The sequence below is a fragment of the Ixodes scapularis genome, unplaced genomic scaffold (assembly GCF_016920785.2).
Source record: "Ixodes scapularis isolate PalLabHiFi unplaced genomic scaffold, ASM1692078v2 PGA_scaffold1__304_contigs__length_218370807, whole genome shotgun sequence".
NCBI classification, from domain to species: Eukaryota; Metazoa; Arthropoda; class Arachnida; order Ixodida; family Ixodidae; genus Ixodes; species Ixodes scapularis.
In genome coordinates this window covers 59328214-59341609 of record NW_024609846.1, presented here as the reverse complement: position 1 = coordinate 59341609, position 13396 = coordinate 59328214, and the positions used below count along the sequence as shown (strand labels likewise).

Here is a 13396-nt window from a genome sequence, read left to right as displayed (position 1 = left end):
ATTGGTTGGCTTTTTCTGCAATTATGTTTCTGTTGCTTGAAAGTGTCATCCACAAAATTGGTATGCTGAGGTATGCCATGCATAGCATAAAGTTCATTCACCACTTTTGAATGTGCACATAACATTTTAGGTTCTGACAGCCTCAGGAATGGTAAATAGTCACTTGCACCTTGATGAAAAATAGGCAGGGTTCACAGATTACCATAAGGTTACCCACGAGAGACGGATAGGGGCAGGTGCATAAAACAATGCAGAGAGTAGGTTGTCTGCTTCTTGTGCAGGGGTTGCAGTGACGTCACAATAACGCCAAGAACCGATTGGCTTTGATTGAAAGGATAGTGGGTAGACCTCAATGCTAATGCCTCAAGGTCTACCCACTATTCTTTTTAATCAACCAATAAGAGCTCCTTATTCTGACATCATTGCAACCTCTGTGAAAGAAGCAGACAAACTTACATCTGCATAAACATGTTAATATACTTTAATTATCAGCAAAAGTCACAAAGTAAATTAAAATGCTGCACTTATTTTGCATCAAAGCTCACAACCCTTCCTACTTGTAACATTTGTTTCAATAAAATCTCCACAGAGAATATGCCAGCACTCGATAGGGACTTGTATGGCAGGGGGCAAGCGCACAAGTGGAAGGAAAAAAAATTAGCATTGATTTGTAATGTTTGTTTATTCATGGTTCACAGGTTGTTGGTACAGACACAGAGTATGAACATATTTCATAAACATTTTTTAGATCCCAATTTAAGGTTTTAAGAAACTTTTGAGGACCTTCAAATATATGATATTTCGTGTTTATTAACCACACTAAATGAAGAGAAAAAATTGGCAAAATTTTTCGTGACAATGCATGAACTGTAGTCATGTGCGAATAGTGGATTTGGAGTTGAAAGGGAATAGTGGTTTTGGCCGAATATTTTTTAATTGAATATTGAATAGTTTCTCCAACCATTTCACTTGTCCACTTTCGTGAAGGTTGTTCCCAGGCTTCCACTTGTCCACTTCTAAGCTCGATTGATTTTAATATAGCTTTATTTATTAACTGTGGCATATAAATTACCAAATTGCTGCTGCTATCCTAATTGAGGAGATTTATGCCTGCTTGCTCTATGAAAATAGTCTTTCTTCCTTTTTAAATCTGACAAAAAAACAAAACAAGCACAGATGATGAGCGCGGGTTGTCAAAATATCGCTACCTAATATACTCTTACATACATAATTCCAGCAGGTTAGCCCCGTTGAGTGCGCTTCTCACCGAGCACCTGTGCACTGCGAGAAGGCAATACCCGCGGAGCTCGCTGGCTCTGCGAGTATAGCTTTCCCGCAGTGCACAGGTGCTCAGTGAGAAGTGCACACAACAGGGCTAACTCGCCACGATCGACACTTCGAAAAGTATAAATAGCGCAGTTAATCTCTAAGCAAATATCGAATAGCACATTATTCAAAACTAATATACGAAAATTTGAATATTCGCACAACACAAATGAAATGTATTTCTAAAATTGCAGCAAAGACACATACATCAAGTTAGGATGACATCACGCGATTATGCAGCGTCACATATCAATCTGAAGTATACACAAATAGAACTACCCCACAATATTTGGTAGGATTAATTGGCCTAACCAACATGGATGGACAGGCAGATAGACAAGTGTCCCGGAAAAGATTCATTAAAATGCATTTCATGTGTTAAAAAGATGGCTGTATGGATAAAAGGTTTCCCAGATATTTATATATCAGGCCCAGACAAACCAGCACGATCAGCCACGTTATGTGCATCTAAAAACTTGGGGAACCTTGGTATAGGTCAGCTCTACACGCTGACTGAGGCCACTTGTCAGTGAAAATTTGAAATAAATTTTAAGCAGCACTTGCTTACACTTCACTCAGCAGTTTCTCCCTGTAAAACCATACAAATAATAAAGGCGTAAAAAGACGCCTAATATTAACATAAAGCTAAATGCTTAGTTCCAGCACCGAAAAGAAAAAAATGCCATCAGCGAAGTCTGCTTCTGTTTAAAGAGAGTCGCATTCAAATTTAAAAATTGTTCGAGCCACGGGTGCACTGCGTGACACAGTAAGCATGAGCACAACATCCTTGTGTTTTAACCACAGCACTGCCAAACATCAAATTTTACGACCTAGGTTGGTAAAAGTAATTGTGTTGTGCATATGTTTATCCAGCCAGAAGTTAGTCGGCCTCAACGGGCAACCTGTCTCCCAGTTGTAGATGAGCAATATAGCCAGTGCAGTACAACCGCTAGCCTTGGGGTCTTTAACGTGCATCACGGAGTAGTGGTACACGACCGCATGTTGCGGTACGATGCTCATACAGATTGAAACAGGCAGGGGTGGGGAGTAAACCCAGGATCTCTGGATTTGTTTGTTTACAACTTTCACTTGTGAAAATAACACCGAAAACAAAAAATGGATGCTGTGCTTGCGCTAACTGTGTCGTCTTCTGTAGAGAAAAATATGGGGCGCTATCTACTGCTGCAGCCAGGCAATGGGGACACAGGCACCCACCTGGTGGCCCTTTGCTTTACACCGGCTGCAGCAGTGCACCTTAAAAACAATAAAAGGTGCACAAGCCCTACAACGGACGTTTCCAAAAATTTTTTCTAAAGCCTTGCATAAAACAAAGGACAGACACTGAATCCCGCGGACTCGACAAACATGGTAGAGGTCCACAGCAAGTTTGCAGAGGTTTACCTGGTTGCCCTTGCTGAGAAACAGGTGCTGAAAAATCAATAAGTGGAGTAAAGAAAAAAAAAAAAGAAAAGCTGACCAATAGTTTATTTCTGTGAAGGGCATGGCACACATTTGTTTAAGGTTCTAACTAAGGTTATGTGTTTTCGAAGTTGTCAGGTGCAAACATACGAATCTACCACAATTTTACCAGATGTTTTTCTGATTTTTTTCGAGTTTATCTGGAAACGCAAAAATCTTACTTATAAATAGGGTTCCATGTTTTCGGATAAATCTGAAAAGCTCAGAAAAACACCTGCCGGGAAATTTTTTGTCAATTTGGATTTATCCGTAAAGCTCAGAATTTCAGTGTGCCCTCCCCCCCAAGAAAAAAACAAGACGATATTATACACTTAAGCGTGATCAGCACACAGGGTCAATGGTCCTAGGGAATGCCTGTGCCTCCAAAGGTACCTTTCAAATCTCGAATCAGTCAAAAGGGGTCTACCGCCTATCTAGTCAAGGTTCATTCAGGACAACAGGTCACTGAACTTTCTGGTCACGAAAAAAGCCACTCTTTTGGTTTTCAGTTTGGGCGATACTTTTTGTGCTTTCGAGGAAGGAGAGGTCGTGTTTTTGCAACTGTGAAAGCTATGAACCATAGAGGTTGCATAAAGCGGGGAAGAGTGATAGTTGAAACTGCTCTATTACATCCTTTACCACTCCACCTTGAGCAGCCACAAGGTAGGTTGATGGATTAGGATGGGATGAATATGGGCTTTCCAGCGGCTACCTCCAGGAGTTTATTGATTTTAAAATATTGATGTTTATCGCAGCAACATTTGTGTGCAACTTTTGTTGTGGGACAAATTAGCGTTGCCAATGGTGATGGTACCAATGCTGAATCCAGCTAAAAGAATACTAATAGATACATCTTTTTATCGAGCATATGTTTACACCCGGGTAAACATATGCTCAAAGCAGTCTATGGCCGTTGGCAATTATTCTGAGGCCCACCATCACTGACAATATTATTTAAGTAAGTACACAAGGTGGATACAATAACTTAAAAATGTGTGACTCAATCATTCACTATACAGAACGTTTAATTTTATTATGAACCGATTTTAAAAAAAGCAGTGTTACAAGTAAGACAAATGGCATTTTCATTTTATTTTTTATCAGCCTCGGCAGACATTAGGTGAGGGGATAATCGTCATGGTAAGTAGGCTAATGAACAAAAATCTGTTAACTTTTTAATTATTGGTTTTGGGGTCATGTTGCAATTGCAGTATTCATGGCAATGACTATTAAACAACAGACCAATTGAAAAGAGTAAAAAAAATGTAGTGATTGTTAGATATATATCAATAAGCAGGGCTTATTGGTGCGAATGGCGCAGCAATCGCATCACTGTAAAATGAAAGAACTCCAAGCCCACTGCAAGAAGCAAGCTTTGTGAGGAGAGTGTATTTCACTGGTCTTCTCTGCGTATCGCTTGTTACCTCGCACCCCATCAGGCTGCTTCAACTGAGCTTGGAAGAATGGCTGCTTCTGATAAAAAATTTGATTGCAGTGCTTTCTATTCAAATTGCTTTGCTTCGTATGAAGTGTAAAAAACAATCTAAAGAGTAGCTTTGCATGCGAAATTGGAAGCAGGAATGTCTGGGTGACTCATAATGCAATTAAGCAAACACTCTTGCACGAATGGGCACTCAGACGGTTGTCATCCGAGTTCTTTTTGTTCATTACATTGCTGTTTTCCTGCCGTGTGGCACAAAAAACATCAATGAGGCCTTTACAGCGAGGCCTTATATGTACTATACAGTGGCGTAGCCAGGACTTGTTTTCGAAGGGGGCTGAGGTTGCTGGGATGTCCATTACTTGGGGTGCGGAGAGGGCGAGGTGGGGGGGGGGGGGGGTCAAAATGCATCTGGATATTATAGGGCCGGCTGGATATCGGGGGGGGGGGGGAGAGGCTAAAGCATCATAAGCCCCCCCCCCCCCCCCCTGGCTACGCCCCTGGTACTGTAGATAATGTCACTTGATGACCTGAGTGGAAACGATGCATCTTGCTTCTCAGGTATAGTATGAATGATGACACCTTGGTGTTTCTAATTTAGAGGGTCATTGATTTCATACCAAGCCATTCTCATAACTCACCGTTGATTCCATTTGTCTGCATTAACCATTCGCAGAGATTGTGTCGACAGCCAACTGTTCGGAGAATCGTTGTGGGGAAACCATTGCTGTGCTTTGTTGAAAGCTTCATCTGCCCAGCAAAGCAATTGTCAAGCTAAAACAAGAGCTTGAGACTGTTGTATTCTATCCTGCTGCTGTCCAGTTTTAAACATCTTTTATATAGTTGTATATAAATCACTGAAATGTTGCTGCATTTATATGACAGTGTATTGAATGCTCAAAAGACATTTAAAAAATGCCAGCGGCTGATTGTGATGATAGAAATAGGCGGCTAAGCTCTAAGAGATAAAGTTTGCTACTGCAATTGGAATATGGCATAGACCATCCTCGTTGAATAAATTATATGTCAGTCTGGATATGTAGAAAAAAAAAAGTATATAAAGAGGCTTAAAAAAATTTTTGAGCCCTTCCACTTCACGATTTCGAGGACAGCATCTAAAACGACCTCTCGGTTGACCTTGAGGACGATGCCCAGAGATGATAACAAGGGATCAGGACCTCACTATCTGATAATGCCAAGGAAGGCTGACTCACACTACTTGCCCCCTCGTTTTAGTTTTATTTAAGCATACTTGCGACGACCAATGGGGAGCTTTCTGCCAACATCTGGGGATGCATTTTTTCACCAAATCCTACCGCATAACAACTTCGCTGTAAAAATTAAGTGGAAAAAAAGAATATTTTTGCTCCACTGCCCGCACCCCAAAGGTCTAGTGAGAATGACTAATGTGTACAGTTATCGTACAGTGTAAGGCTCCAAAATGGCGGCATGGATATGGATGAATTTGACTGCCACGGTGTGGAGCTTGGGAGTTTCGGTACTCTGGAAACCCATTCAGTGACTCTAGTGGGTACGAAGACAGCAGAAGTGGCGATGTGACTAAAACGACTATAGTGCAATTAACTTATAACGATACCACACATAATGATGTACCGCTTATAACGGTCAGTTTCTAGAGGACAATTCATTTTTGCGTGGGGTATCCAGCCCATATACAACGACAATCGGTTATAACGATTGCATTTTCGAGTTTTCTCATTAGCACTCTAAGTGGATTGCACTGTATGTCACTCTTCAAAGCGTCATTGTGCTGCATTTTTTTTAAATTTTAAATTGGGCTAAAAAACATAAAATTGTATGACTTAATATCTCAAAAACCATTACATTTCTACAAATTATTTCAATTGTAATTGCCATCAATACTGCAACTGCAACACGACCCCTAAAGCCGATAATTAAAACGTTTATTAACAGGTTTCAATTAATTAGTCAACTAACCATAACGATTATACCCACAACTAATGTCCACCGAGCCTGAGATCACGGTGAAGGCGGCACTCGTCTAACTTTCACCCCCCCCCCCCCCCTTTTTTTTTAAAATCTGTTTGAATCAATCATTGTGTATATTGGACCAACAGAGTATTTAAAGGCTCTAGAAAATGTGTCACATGCAATTCAAAAGCTCAATGTGTCAGGGATGTGAGTGTTATGTACTTACATCAACAGTCAAGATGGTGACGTTGAGGGCAGCCAGCTTTTGTACCAGAAGGCGGTTTAGCACAAGCCTTTCTCTCTCTCTGGCTGCCCCGACAAGCCCACCTCTCGGTATAATCTTGTACACCAGCACGTGCCGTGTTGACTTCATGAGCCCGACAATGAAATCCTTGGAAAAGAAAGAACATCCATTTATGCACGTGACAAAGCAAAGTTATTTACTGCTGCTATTCAGGTTAATGGACTACATAAACTAGAGCACTTTGCTACTTCAAAAAGTAGTAACCCAAAGATAGATAACAAGACAACAAAGGCATTCCCGACAAAATGGTGAGCTAGGTTACCGGTGCACGATTATAAAATTTAGCGCAATAAAAAAGACCTATCTAATCATTTTGAATAAATAAAACTAAGCTGTCAACCAGGAAAACCTCTTATTTGTTGTTTGAGATGTGATGATGACCAGAGAAATCTAGAATTTCCCCAGAGCAATAGTACTTGTGGTGAAATCGCTTTGCAATGTAAATGGAAGGATTAACTTTTGTGAGATTAAAGAGCAAGATTAATGCCACTCCAAAATATTATGCTTTTCTCTACCTCATTTCTCCTACTCCACTGGAAATGTCTGGAGATTAGAAGAAGCCACTCAAATGATAGCCTCTTACAAATGTGCACTTTAGTCTTGTGAATGCAGCTACACCAATTCGAATGTTCAATTAACCTAGTTCTGTGAAATGAACGCACCATCAGTGAAGTGTGAAAGAAAAGCCACACGACATTTCTTTTTACTGATTGCTGTGCAAAAGAATTCATTGGTTATTTTGCACAGCACAATATGACATATGCACTCTGCATTAGACACACCCGATATATATACCATTAGTAAACACATCTATCACCATACCTGCAACTTGCACAAGTTTAACAAGGTGATGTTATATGATCCCCTCAAACGGTCTTAAAGCAACAAACAAAAGTTTCAGAGCACATGTGTATATACCGTAAACGACTTAATTTTTGCGGGCTTAAGTTTGCGCAAATCAGGCCAAAGTTGAAAATTTGAAATAATTTGCGGGTTCTAATTTTCGCGAATTGAGAGTAGCTTCTATGGCGTTCATATATTTCCCGAATCGTTTGCAAGACATATTTTTCGCGAACTGTAGGCGATTCGCGAAAATTAGGTCCTCGCGAAAATTTAGTCGTTTACAGTATACTGTTCTTTTATTTGTTGTATTAGAAACAACTGAACTTAACAGCAGAATTTGTTAAAAGTTTTGCATTGCCTTGTGCAACAGAATGTGCCTGCTCTGCCTTTTCAACCATTGCACCCACTCAAGTATAGCACCATTGGAATATGGCGCAGTTAGATTCATTGAAAACGAAAATATAAATTTTGTTGTTTAGCTGCATGTTTTGATCTGGATGAGCATTGTACAGTCATGGTACAATCTGCAGCCAGTACAACAGCAGTCCAACTCCCAGGATATTTTGGCAATTTCTCGTTGCCAAAATATCCAATATTTAGTTGCACCGGTGTACATGTGAAGTGCCAACACACTCTCAATAGTAAAGACCATCTTGATATTCTGAAGCACCGCATGAAATTGAATAAATTTACAGCGCATAAACAAATGGTACGGTGATGCTTTGAGGGGAGCGCATAAGTTAGTTCCACATGTTACAAAAATATGGGATTCTCCATGAAGGTGTGGCAGGCTGGTGGATGTTTGGTGCAAATTTCAGCTGTAAACATTATGAAAGAAAAAAGTTGCCTCCATTAAAAGGTGGGAAGGACTCTGACTTCAAGTTAAGTAAGCTGATGCCTTTCCAGACAGCGCAGAATGAATGTCAGAAAAAGCATCACAAAAATGCAGTTATTTGTAAAAGTAGCAGAGTACAAGATATCGTTGGCTTGTGGTTTCAGCTAAATGTAGGTCAAACTTTGATATGCATCAACGACTGACTGACTGAACACAAACACAATGTAAAGAACAATGTTTCCAACTCAGGAACTAGCTAGGGATAATCAAGAATATTTTAAATGTAAGGCAAACTGGTCTGATATAGAAGTAGTTCACAAAGAGTTAAATGATAGGAAACTGCTCAAATAGTAATCCGGGAAACTGTAACATTAAAGGGATGGTGAACCGAAATTTGGATTTCAGAAAGCTCTACAATCCCTACAACACTACTCGTAAAATGACATCTCGAATGGATAGCCGTATTTTCGGAAAAAGAGGTCGAGATTGAACGAGGCCGACGAGGCGCGTGACGTCAAGATATCTCATTTCCCCCTCTCTTCGCTTCACACCCTCAAAGCGGCAAGGCGGAGAAGACGCCGAGGCCACTCCCTCTCCTTCTCGAAGAAACAAGATGTAAACATATCTGTCAAATGCGCCTCTTTTTTTTCTTTTAAATACAGTCATTTGTCCGAGATATTCCTGTATGAGTGATGTTTTGGCGTTCGTAGCATCCCGTTGCACGCTTTTGCCGCCGTGTTTTCTGGAATCCAGATTTCGGTTCAGCATGCCTTTAACACCACCATGCTGCTTCGGAAGAAATGAGTTTCCTAAGAATATATTTTTTTTTTAATGTTTACGAGATTATTTTTGTTAGCACGATATGGGAAAGCACTAATATCCGAGCTACTTCTGTTTTGCGTGCGTTTGAACTCAAGTATACTCTTTTGTTTGTGCACAAGTTCCTAGCCTTATTGAATTTGTTGGAGTGCCTGACTTTGAAATGTGAACGATAAGGGCCTTGGTGATGGGACGATATTTTGACGGATGCCGTGTGGGTGCGAGTCAAGATTAAAGGAAGAATAAACATGTGGGACACACTACACAACAGCTCTGAAAGATGTTGTGTTATCTTTTCTAAATGTTTATTCTTTCTTTAATCTGGGACAATATAGTCGACCTTTCTTCTTTTTATGGTGCTGCAGAGGTGATTTACTTGTCTGTGGATTTGACGTATTTTTAATTTTCTTTTTTTTTTTTTTTGTCCTCTGGCTGCTTACTATTTTCCCTAGACTCGGGGTTTATCATCATGTTATAGTTAAAATTATTTCCCAACCAGAACACATTTTCCATTTTACTTGAAAAGGGCACATTCACAAAGACAATTTAAATTTTTAACATTTCATCGAGGAACTATTTTTCTTCTAAATCTTTGCAAAATAACTGCAACGCCTAGCCACAACTTGGGCGTCAGTAACTTCCGTTTTTTCTTTCGAAGGAAGGCACGATGAAATCCCAGGGATGTCCTATGGTGTACTGCCTGGAAAACCGCTTCAGAAAAAAGCTACGTGACGCACCTTGGCGAAACCCCATGAGCAGCAATCCTCTCCATATTTCAAATTTGTTGCTTGTGGCACAGTTCAGACTTTGTTTATTTTGTTTCAAGATTTTTAAATATTAGTGTGCACCAGCTCGTCTGCGTTTGGATTTCAGTGGCATTGGCACAATATTGGCATTAATATCGCGATGCACTTATGTGAGGGGAATCTAAATATATACATACAACCATTGAACGCATATTCGTCGGAGACCGTCATCGAAAACGAAAAAATACGCGCTTAAAAATTATTACATATGGTAAGCTGCATGGGAAAAAACGGGACGGACAAAACAAAGCTCCGTGCTTTTTGGAGCTTTGTGTTGCGTGTCCCGCTTTTCCACTGCTCCTGCATTACAGCCCGCCTGCACATTTGCTTTAGTTTCAATAACTTAATGATGATATTCACCTTTATTCGCGTGGCTATATCGTCGGCGGAGTCCCCGTTGAAAAGGTCGTTTCCACCGATATACACGGCAATGAAGTCCTCGGCGTGCAGGTGCAATTGTTCAACGTACCCGGGCAGCGTACGTGTCGATGCACCCGGGAAGCTGAAAGTGCACACTTGCACACTTGGGACAAGCCGCAGTCGATGGCGTTCCAAAAACTTCAACTGGCTATCCCCGACGATAGCACCTCGGAGTTTCATGGCGGCGGCGTCAGCGTGCGATCAAAAGGTAGCGAAAAACCGTCGAAACGAGTTTGAAAAACGGCACGTAACCACGTAACTATGGTAACCCCGGCGACGCCACGGAGCGACACGCTGGCAACCAGAATCATCCCTAGTCGAGTTATCCCTACGCGGCCTACGCGGTACCTACAATCCTGCAGCCAATCAGCAGAGGAGATGGGGCTCTCCGATTAGGTGCACGCAGAAAAAAGTGGCTGCAAGGCGCGCCCTTCCGGATCTCGATGCTTATCAGCGTGTAGCCGTGTAGCTCGCGCGCTGCTGTGGGTCACGTGACAGGGGTGACAAGAGAGGAGGGAGGAGGCGAGGTCAAGGCGCTGGGACCACCGGGACAGCCCCTCTCCCTCTCCCCAGGCATTCCAGGGAGATGCGTTTTTGTAGTCCCGAAGAACAAACGCGCGCGTGCGCGCGCGCTCGAACTTTGGAAATGGCGGCGGGGCTGCCAGAAGCTCGGCTTGCGCCCGAGCGTAGAAAGAACATATCGCAAGCTCGTAGTTTGAGTGCTGCAACGGCGGGCGTGCTCTCGCAATGCTCGATGTTCTTGCAGCCGCGTGTACGCGTGCTACCTTCGTTGCGTCTTGAATTAAAGTGAAACGGAGTCTAGACGTACATTCTTTCACGCGGTCGCGTCTTCTGCGAGAGAGATTCGAGCTGAATAAGTAAATTGAGGCAACAAAGATGGACAAAGTATTAAAGGTCTGTCAAAAATATCGGCTCACCAACGTCGCGCGTTTACGTAAAACAAAAAAAAAGGTGTTAGTTTTAGTTGCAGTATAATCGAAAACCAGCGCAATTGAAATATAAATATAATTACTTGCATTACGCGGACGATCTGAAATCGATGAACCGGCGCTCCCAGCCTTCCGGAAAACATTGGCTGCCACGGCTGAAACGCTAGGCGTGCCCACGCCGCCGATCTGTACGTTCAATATCAAACGGGCTCCGGAGAGCCGTTTGATTAAACCGGTGCAGTTTGCAACATGGTCGCCGGTTTGAGCAAACGTGCGACAACTTTGCCCAAACGAGTCGCCCATTTGCCCAGGCGAGCGACCCGTTTGCCAAATAGGTGACCGTTATGGCTCATACGGGGGACCCCTTTGAGCCATACGGGCGACCCCTTTGACAAACTGGTGACCAGTATGGTTAAACGGTTACCGGTATGGACCCGTTTATTTTCATATGGGCGCCAAACGGTTTTTTTCAGTAGGGAAAGGTACGATTCTTGAGGAAGCTTTTCACGAAATTGATTATGCGGGTGCCTGCGCCACTCTCTTCGAGTTCCTCGATCACTGCCGAATGCTCGACGGTGTCAAAAGCTTTCCGGAGATCCACTGCCACCAGGAGTCCGGGTACCTTGTTGGTTCCTCGGCGCCTCTTACCCACAAAGTTTCGGAGGAGGTGTAGGCTGTCGTGGGTGCACAGTCCGGGGCGAAAACCAGTCTGCGCAGCGTCGTAGTAAGGATCGTCCCTGGCTTCTTCCAAGACATAAGTGAGTCGCGTAAGGATCATCCGTTCGAGTAGCTTGCATAGCGTAGACGTAAGTGAGATTGGTCGGAGGTTCTGTATTTGATCCGGACTCTTTCCTGGTTTCGGAATAGGGTACACCACTGAATGTTTCCAGTCGGCCGGTAGTACTCCTGACGCCCAGACGTCGTTAAGTTCTTTCAGGAGCTTTCGTTTCTCCGGCTCGTCCAGGTTGCGCAGCATGCGCCACGTGATTCCATCCTTGCCAGGGGCGCTGCGCTCGTTGAAAGAGTCCAAGGCCAGTGTCAATTCTTGAATCGTGAACGGGGCGGGGGCGTCTTGTTCTGTGTCGCTCGGAGGTTGCAGTTCGTACAGGCACAGGTCCGGATTGTTAGCAGGTTGTGGGAAAAAGGCCTTGGCGGCCGCTTCCTCAAACTGCTCCGGAGTTTGGTCGGTGGCTAGCTGGATGTTGCGAGCAGTGTTGGGCGCCTTGGTCTTGCCGGTCAAGGCTCTGTGGGCGCGCCATAGCTTGCGGGCGCCAGTTCGTTCGTCAAATGTCGCGCAGTGGTCAAGCCACCTCGAGCGAGCCAGGCGTTTGGCATATCTACGTGCCTGTGCCGTCTTGTTGCGCAAACGCACTAGGTCCTTGAATCGTTTGCCGTTGTTAAGATATATCTTGTGGAGCCGCTTGCGTGCTTCCCACAGGTTGATTAGATGTTTGTCGGGAACCGGGTCTTGGTCTTCCACCTCCAGGTTTCGCGTGGCCGCTTGCGCTGCCCTCAGTAATTTTGCGGTTACGGGAACCGCGTCTTCGCACGTGGCCACCGCCTTTCGGAAGGTGTCCCAGTCGATAGCCTGAGTTAAACGTCTGCGCCCTGCTTTGCCGCCGGTTGAGAGCTCCAGCCAGATGGGATAGTGGTCGGACCCCATAGGGTCCGGTACGCACCGCCAGTCGGTCACCAGTCGGGAGTCTGCCCAGGTCAGGTCCGGGGTGGTGTCTCGCTGTCCCTCGTGCAGTCCGTGGCGCGTTGGGTAGTCGAGGTCGTTGGCCAGAGTGAGGTGCGCCAACTCCGCTGCCTCCTTTAGCCGCGCGCCCCTGGCGTTAGCAATCGAGTACCCCCAATCCGGGTGGTGCGCGTTTAAATCGCCCGCCACGAGCAGGCGGTCACGGGGGTAGCGCTGCCGGGGGTCCATCAGCCATTGGAAGCCGGCTTGTCCAGCGTGGCCGCGCCTGGAACAGCTTGACTCAGGTCTCGCGTAGCAGGAGGTTAGGATGACCCGGTGACGTCCAAGCGTGCAGCGAACCGCCACCACCTCCTGGAACGGGTTGCAGTAGGCCGTCGTATCTATTTGTGCCTGTGGGAGGCCCTTGCGCACAAACACCGCAGCTTGTGCTTCAATGGTCTGAGATGTGTCACTCGATCCGCCTCTTAGTCCGTGTTCAATCGTTGGTTGGAAGTATCCGTTAAAGCCCGAGATGCCCGGACTCATCCCCCGTGTCTCCTGCA

The 13396-nt window shown here is 44.2% G+C and overlaps 1 long non-coding RNA gene across 1 annotated transcript; it reads right to left on the bottom strand.

Annotated features, from left to right (window-relative positions):
* Nucleotides 1-2524: 2524 nt before the first annotated feature.
* On the bottom strand, nt 2525-10202 carry LOC115328314. Its single transcript, XR_003919920.4, has 3 exons — nt 10146-10202; nt 6405-6569; nt 2525-2754 (listed from the first exon to the last, which is right to left on the bottom strand). It is a non-coding gene; the product is annotated as an uncharacterized LOC115328314 (long non-coding RNA).
* Nucleotides 10203-13396: the final 3194 nt, after the last annotated feature.